A 9,227-nucleotide genomic window follows, 5' to 3' on the forward strand; every position below is an offset into this window, starting at 1 on the left:
GAAATAAGAGCCATCTAGATGGGAAAGGAAAAAGTAAAAATATCTCTATTTGCACAAGACATGATCTCGTAAATAGAAAATCCTCAGAAATCTCCTAAAAAACTATTAGAACTAATAGTTCAGCAAGATTGCAGGATACAAGATCAATAAACAAAAACCAACTGTACGTCTATACACTACCAATAAACACTCTGAAAATAAACAATTCCATTTATGACAGCATCAAATAATACTTAGGAATAAATTTAACAGAAGAAGTGTAAAACTTATACACTGAAAATTACAAAACATTGTTGAAAGATTAAAGATTTAAATAAATGAAAACTTATCACATGTTTATGGGTAAGGTAGTAATACTTCCCAAAGTGATCTACAGATCCAGTGCAATACCTATCAAAATCCGAGCTTGCTTTTTTGCAATAATTGACAAGCTAATCCTAAAATTCATATGGAAATGCAAGAGACCCACAACAGCCAAAACCTTGAAAAAGAAGAACAAAGTTGGAAGACTCACGTTTCCTGATTTCAAAACTTACTACAAAACTGTTATAATCAAGACAGTGTGACACTGGAATAAAGACAGACATATAGATCAATGCAATAGAACTGAGAATCCAAAAAATAAACCCATTCACTTACAGTCAAACAATTTTCAACAAGCATGCCAAGACTATTTAATGGGAAATGAAGAGTCTTTTCAAGAAATGGTGCTAGAGAGACGGGCGCGAGCCGCGGCTATCAGCACGGACCCCAGAGACGGGCATGAGACGCTAAGGCTGCTGCTGCCGCCACCAAGAAACCTGTGTGCGAGCACAGGTCACTCTCCACACCTCCCCTCCCGGGAGGCTGTGCAGCCCGCCACCGCCAGGGTCCCGTGATTCAGGGACAACTTCCCCGGGAGAACGCATGGCGCGCCTCAGGCTGCTGCAACGTCACGCCGGCCTCTGCCACCGCAGGCTCGCCCCGCATCCGTACCCCTCCCTCCCCCCAGCCTGAGTGAGCCAGAGCCCCCGAATCAGCTGCTCCTTTAACCCCGTCCTGTCTGAGCGAAGAACAGATGCCCTCAGGTGACGTACACGCAGAGGCAGGTCCAAATCCAAAGCTGAACCCCGGGAGCTGTACGAACACAGAAGAGAAATGGAAATTTCTCCCAGCAGCCTCAGAAGCAGCGGATTAAAGCTCCACAAACAACTTGATGTACCTGCATCTGTGGAATACCTGAATAGACAACGAATCATCCCAAATTGAGGAGCCGTGTGGAGGACAGGCTCTTGGTGCTCCAGCCAGGCGTCACGGCTGTGCCTCTGAGGTGGGAGAGCCAACTTCAGGACACTGATCCACAAGACACCTCCCAGCTCCACGTAATACCAAATGGCGAAAATCTCCCAGAGATCTCCATCTCAACACCAAGACCCAGCTTCACTCAACGACCAGCAAGCTACAGTGCTGGACACCCTATGCCAAACAACTAGCAAGACAGGAACACAGCCCCATCCATCAGCAGAGAGGCTGCCTAAAATCATAATAAGGCCACAGACACCCCAAAACACACCACCAGACGTGGACGTGCCCACCAGAAAGACAAGATCCAGCCTCATCCACCAGAACACAGGCACTAGTCCCCTCCACCAGGAAGCCTACACAACCCACTGAACCAACCTTAGCCACTGGGGACAGATACCAAAAACAACAGGAACTACGAACCTGCAGCCTGCGAAAAGGAGACCCCCAAACACAGTAAGATAAGCAAAATGAGAAGACAGAAAAACACACAGCAGATGAAGGAGCAAGGTAAAAACACGCCAGACCAAACAAATGAAGAGGAAATAGGCAGTCTACCTGAAAAAGAATTCAGAATAATGATAGTAAAGATGATCCAAAATCTTGGAAATAGAATAGACAAAATGCAAGAAACATTTAACAAGGACCTAGAAGAACTAAAGAGGAAACAAGCAACGATGAACAACACAATAAATGAAATTAAAAATTCTCTAGAAGGGATCAATAGCAGAATAACTGAGGCAGAAGAACGGATAAGTGACCTGGAAGATAAAATAGTGGAAATAACTACTGCAGAGCAGAATAAAGAAAAAAGAATGAAAAGAACTGAGGATAGTCTCAGAGACCTCTGGGACAACATTAAACACACCAACATTCGAACGATAGGGGTCCCAGAAGAAGAAGAGAAAAAGAAAGGGACTGAGAAAATATTTGAAGAGATTATAGTTGAAAACTTCCCTAATATGGGAAAGGAAATAGTTAATCAAGTCCCGGAAGTACAGAGAGTCCCATACAGGATAAATCCAAGGAGAAACACGCCAAGACACATATTAATCAAACTATCAAAAATTAAATATAAAGAAAACATATTAAAAGCAGCAAGGGAAAAACAACAAATAACACACAAGGGAATCCCCATAAGGTTAACAGCTGATCTTTCAGCAGAAACTCTGCAAGCCAGAAGGGAGTGGCAGGACATATTTAAAGTGATGAAGGAGAAAAATCTACAACCAAGATTACTCTACCCAGCAAGGATCTCATTCAGATTTGATGGAGAAATTAAAACCTTTACAGACAAGCAAAAGCTGAGAGAGTTCAGCACCACCAAACCAGCTTTACAACAAATGCTAAAGGAACTTCTCTAGGCAAGAAACACAAGAGAAGGAAAACACCTACAATAACAAACCCAAAACATTTAAGAAAATGGGAATAGGAACACACATATCGATAATTACCTTAAATGTAAATGGATTAAGTGCTCCCACCAAAAGACACAGACTGGCTGAATGGATACAAAAACAAGACCCGTATATATGCTGTCTACAAGAGACCCACTTCAGACCTAGGGACACATACAGACTGAAAGTGAGGGGATGGAAAAAGATATTCCATGCAAATGGAAATCAAAAGAAAGCTGGAGTAGCAATTCTCATATCAGACAAAATAGACTTTAAAATAAAGACTATTACAAGAGACAAAGAAGGACACTATATAATGATCAAGGGATCGATCCAAGAAGAAGGTATAACAATTGTAAATATTTATGCACTCAACATAGGAGCACCTCAATACATAAGGCAAATACAAACAGCCATAAAAGGGGAAATCGACAGTAACACAATCATAGTAGGGGACTTTAACACCCCACTTTCACCAATGGACAGATCATCCAAAATGAAAATAAATAAGGAAACACAAGCTTTAAATGATACATTAAACAAGATGGACTTAATTGATATTTATAGGACATTCCACCCAAAAACAACAGAATACACATTTTTCTCAAGTGCTCATGGAACATTCTCCAGGATAGATCATATCTTGGGTCACAAATCAAGCCTTGGTAAATTTAAGAAAATTGAAATCGTATCAAGTATCTTTTCTGACCACAACGCTATGAGACTAGATTTCAATTACAGGAGAAGATCTGTAAAAAATACAAACACATGGAGGCTACACAATACACTACTTAATAACGAAGTGATCACTGAAGAAATCAAAGGGGAAATCAAAAAATACCTAGAAACAAATGACAATGGAGACACGACGACCCAAAACCTATGGGATGCAGCAAAAGCAGTTCTAAGAGGGAAGTTTATAGCAATACAAGCCTACCTCAAGAAACAGGAAACATCTCAAATAAACAACCTAACCTTGAACCTACAGCAATTAGAGAAAGAAGAACAAAAAAACCCCAAAGTTAGCAGAAGGAAAGAAATCATAAAGATCAGATCAGAAATAAATGAGAAAGAAATGAAGGAAACGATAGAAAAGATCAATAAAACTAAAAGCTGGTTCTTCGAGAAGATAAACAAAATTGATAAACCATTAGCCACACTCATCAAGAAAAAAAGGGAGAAGACTCAAATCAATAGAATTAGAAATGAAAAAGGAGAAGTAACCACTGACACTGCAGAAATACAAAGGATCATGAGAGATTACTACAAGCAACTCTATGCCAATAAAATGGACAACCTGGAAGAAATGGACAAATTCTTAGAAATGCACAACTTGCAGAGACTGAACCAGGAAGAAATAGAAAATATGAACAGACCAATCACAAGCACTGAAATTGAAACTGTGATTGAAAATCTTCCAACAAACAAAAGCCCAAGACCAGATGGCTTCACAGGCGAATTCTATCAAACATTTAGAGAAGAGCTAACACCTATCCTTCTCAAACTCTTCCAAAATATTGCAGAGGGAGGAACACTCCCCAACTCATTCTACGAGGCCACCATCACCCTGATACCAAAACCAGACAAAGATGTCACAAAGAAAGAAAACTACAGGCCAATATCACTGATGAACATAGATGCAAAAATCCTCAACAAAATACTAGCAAACAGAATCCAACAGCACATTAAAAGAATCATACACCATGATCAAGTGGGGTTTATCCCAGGAATGCAAGGATTCTTCAACATATGCAAATCAATCAACGTGATACACCATATTAAGAAATTGAAGGAGAAAAACCATATGATCATCTCAATAGATGCAGAGAAAGCTTTCAACAAAATTCAACACCCATTTATGATAAAAGCCCTGCAGAAAGTAGGCATAGAGGGAACTTTCCTCAACATAATAAAGGCCATATATGACAAACCCACAGCCCACATCGTCCTCAATGGTGAAAAACTGAAACCATTTCCACTAAGATCAGGAACAGGACAAGGTTGCCCACTCTCACCACTATAATCCAACATAGTTTTGGAAGTTTTAGCCACAGCAATCAGCGAAGAAAAAGAAATAAAAGGAATCCAAATCGGAAAAGAAGTAAAGCTGTCACTGTTTGCAGATGACATGATACTATACATAGAGAATCCTAAAGATGCTACCAGAAAACTACTAGAGCTAATCAATGAATTTGGTAAAGTAGCAGGATACAAAATTAATGCACAGAAATATCTTGCATTTCTATACACTAATGATGAAAAATCTGAAAGTGAAATTAAGAAAATACTCCCATTTACCATTGCAACAAAAAGAATAAAATATCTAGGAATAAACCTACCTAAGGAGACAAAAGACCTGTATGCAGAAAATTATAAGACACTGATGAAAGAAATTAAAGATGATACAAATAGATGGAGAGATATACCATGTTCTTGGATTGGAAGAATCAACATTGTGAAAATGACTCTACTACCCAAAGCAATCTACAGATTCAATGCAATCCCTATCAAACTACCACTGGCATTTTTCACAGAAGTAGAACAAAAAGTTTCACAATTTGTATGGAAACACAAAAGACCCCAAATAGCCAAAGCAATCTTGAGAACGAAAAATGGAGCTGGAGGAATCAGGCTACCTGACTTCAGACTATACTACAAAGCTACAGTAATCAAGACAGTATGGTATTGGCACAAAAACAGAAATATAGATCAATGGAACAGGATAGAAAGCCCAGAGATAAACCCACGCACATATGGTCACCTTATCTTTGATAAAGGAGGCAAGCATATACAGTGGAGAAAAGTCAGCCTCTTCAATAAGTGGTGCTGGGAAAACTGGACAGGTACATGTAAAAGTATGAAATTAGAGCACTCCCTAACACCATACACAAAAATAAACTCAAAATGGATTAAAGACCTAAATGTAAGGCCAGACACTATCAAACTCTTAGAGGAAAACATAGGCAGAACACTCTATGACATAAATCACAGCAAGATCCTTTTTGACCCACCTCCTAGAGAAATGGAAATAAAAACAAAAATAAACAAATGGGACCTAATGAAACTTCACAGCTTTTGCACAGCAAAGGAAACCATAAACAAGACCAAAAGACAACCCTCAGAATGGGAGAAAATATTTGCAAATGAAGCAACTGACAAAGGATTAATCTCCAAGATTTACAAGCAGCTCATGCAGCTCAATAACAAAAAAACAAACAACCCAATCAAAAAATGGGCAGAAGACCTAAACAGACATTTCTCCAAAGAAGATATACAGATTGCCAAAAAACACATGAAAGAATGTTCAACATCACTAATCATTAGAGAAATGCAAATCAAAACTACACTGAGATATCATCTCACACCAGTCAGAATGGCCATCATCAGAAAATCTGCAAACAATAAATGCTGGAGAGGGTGTGGAGAAAAGGGAACACTCTTGTACTGTTGGTGGGAATGTAAATTGATACAGCCACTATGGAGAACAGTATGGAGTTTCCTTAAAAAACTAAAAATAGAACTACCATACGACCCAGCAATCCCACTACTGGGCATATACCCTGAGAGAAACATAATTCCAAAAGAGACATGTACCACAGTGTTCATTGCAGCTCTATTTACAATAGCCAGGACATGGAAGCAACCTAAGTGCCCATCATCGGATGAACGGATAAAGAAGATATGGCACATATATACAATGGAATATTACTCAGCCATAAAAAGAAACGAAATGGAGTTATTTGTAGTGAGGTGGATGGAGTTAGAGTCTGTCATACAGAGTGAAGTAAGTCAGAAAGAGAAAAACAAATACAGTATGCTAACACATATATATGGAATCTAAGGGAAAAATGATAAAAAAAAAAAAAAAAAGGTCATGAAGAACCTAGTGGCAAGACGGGAATAAAGACACAGACCTACTAGAGAATGGACTTGAGGTTATGGGGAGGGGGAAGGGTAAGATGTGACAAAGTGAGAGAGTGGCATGGACATATATACACTACCAAATGTAAAATAGATAGCTAGTGGGAAGCAATCGCATAGCACAGGGAGATCAGCTCTGTGCTTTGTGACCACCTAGAGGGGTGGGATAGGGAGGGTGGGAGGGAGGGAGATGCAAGAGGGAAGAGATATGGGAACATATGTATATGTATAACTGATTCACTTTGTTATAAAGCAGAAACTAACACATCATTGTAAAGCAATTATACTCCAATAAAGATGTTAAAAAAAAAAAAAAGAAATGGTGCTGGCCCCAGTGTTCATAGCAGTACTATTTACAATAACAAAGACATGGAAGCAACCTAAATGTCCATTGACAGAAGAATGGATAAAGAAGATGTGATACATATATACAATGGAATATTACTCAGCCACAAAAAAGAATGAAGTAATGCCATTTGCAGCAACATGGATGGACCTAGAGGTTATCATACTAAGTGAAGTAAGTCAAAGACAAATACCATGTGAAATCACTTATATGTGGAATGTTAAAAAATGATACTAATGAACTTATTTACAAAACAGAAATAGACTCACAGACAGAGAAAACAAACTTATGGTTACCAACGGGGAAAGGGCGGAGGGATAAATTTTGAATTTGGGATTAACAGATATATAAAATAGATAAACAGCAGGGAACTGTACTCAATATCTGGAAACAACAGGGAACTACAGTCAATATCTTATAATAACCTATAATGGAAAAGAATCTGAAAAAGAATATATATATCTGAATCACTTTGCTGTGCACCTGAAACACTGTAAATCAACTATACTTCAATAAAATTTTTTTAAATTTTTAAAAAAAGAAGTGATGCTGGGACATCTAGATATCCACTTGCAAAAGGATGAAGTTGGACACTTACCTCACAACATACACAAAAAATTTATTCAAAATGGATTAACGACCTAAATGTAAGAGTTTAATCTATAAAACTCTTAGAAGGAAATATAGGAGTAAATCTTCATGACCTAGGGTTAGGCAATGGATTCTTAGATACAACACCAAAAGCACAAGCAACAACAACAGAAGAGATAAATTAAACTATACCAAAACTAAAATCTTTTGTGCTGCAAACAATACTATGAAGAAAGTGAGAAGACAAAGGACAGAAGGAAATTTTGCAAATATATCCTTAAGAAGGGACTTATATCCAGAATACGTTTTTTAAAAAAAATCTCTTAAAACTCAATAATAAAAAGATAACCCAACCTAAAAATGAGCAGAGGATCTTTTTTTTTGGCATTAAAAATCATAATTTTACTTTTTCAATGACTATATGACTAAAAAAGATGGTATTTAAGAGCAAATATTATACACAGGTATTTTTAAAAGCTAAGGGTTTCTCTAAATTATAGAAAAAAATTAAATCTTGCTTTTCTGACAGGCTGATACACTCAACAGACTAAAATACTCTTATATAGAGCAACTTTATAAAATCTGTTAGAAACATTATTCTACCAAGACACTTTGGAACCAAATCTCAGCAATCTTCAGGGAAGACAGTAACCCTGATTCCTGGATCATCATGATCATCATTTTCAAGTTATTTACCATTTTCTTCAGTAATACATTTGCCATGTGCTTTTTCTGGGTTTCTTTTTTTCTTATGAGTATATGATAAGTTATTTTTCTCTTTGATTTTCTCTTTGGGATGTGAGGTAGTAGAAATAGTTTCTTTTTACAAAGCATGTTATAGGCAGTTGTAAAACCTTTCAATTCTCTTCTTGCTTTCCTCCATTTTTTGATTTGCTTATCTTTAACAGGAAGTCGATATATTCCTCTGTCACCATCAGTTTTCCTTTATGGCTTAATGGAACTTCTAAGCCATGTGTGCTCCGGACAGCCAACATAGTCTTTCCTCTCTTTCCCACTATTATGCCAGAGTTCCTGAAAGCAGAATCTATTGCCACCGAATGCTATAAATTCAAGTATAATCACAAAATTTTACCAGAATCTGTGCATCCTGCAACTGTTGACACTGCATATGAAGAACAAGTGGTTCAAATTTCAAAATGGCACCACCATTCGCTTCCTTTAGGGCTACAATCACATCATCTTTCACGCACAGTTTGTGTGTAACCAGTAGCCAGCAACGATTTTGTTTCTGAACCTCAAAACCATTTATACCCCCTTCTAGGAGTATGATGCAGCCAGCGCAGGAACTGGAGGTGAAAAACTGTTCTCGCCCAGTCAAGGGCTGCACAAGCTCTACCACATCCTCGTCCACACTGCCTTTCCGGCTGAGGCCCACTTTGCTCAGACACTTGCACCTTCCATCTCTTGAATGCTGCACTACTATGCATGCAAGGAGGGAGTTAGGGTCTACACTTTCACATTAGCCTCGCCTTTCCCTGGGGGCAGCCATATTGAAGCCAGTGGTGGCCAGAAATGTCCAAACTCTAGAGGATCTGAGTAGACATTTCTCAAAAGAAGATGTACACGCCAATAAACATGTGAAAAGATACCTCAAAACTGGGGTGGGGGAAGAATGTGAAAAGATGCTCAATATCATTAGTCATTAGAAAAATGCAAATCAAAACCACAAT

General features: G+C 38.2%; 1 pseudogene; it reads right to left on the bottom strand.

Annotated features, from left to right (window-relative positions):
* Nucleotides 1-8,240: 8,240 nt before the first annotated feature.
* On the bottom strand, nucleotides 8,241-8,984 carry LOC133082625 (tRNA wybutosine-synthesizing protein 3 homolog; annotated as a pseudogene).
* Between the last annotated feature and the right edge of the window lie 243 nt (nucleotides 8,985-9,227).

Source organism: Eubalaena glacialis, chromosome X, assembly GCF_028564815.1.
Source record: "Eubalaena glacialis isolate mEubGla1 chromosome X, mEubGla1.1.hap2.+ XY, whole genome shotgun sequence".
In the NCBI taxonomy this organism is placed as follows: domain Eukaryota; kingdom Metazoa; phylum Chordata; class Mammalia; order Artiodactyla; family Balaenidae; genus Eubalaena; species Eubalaena glacialis.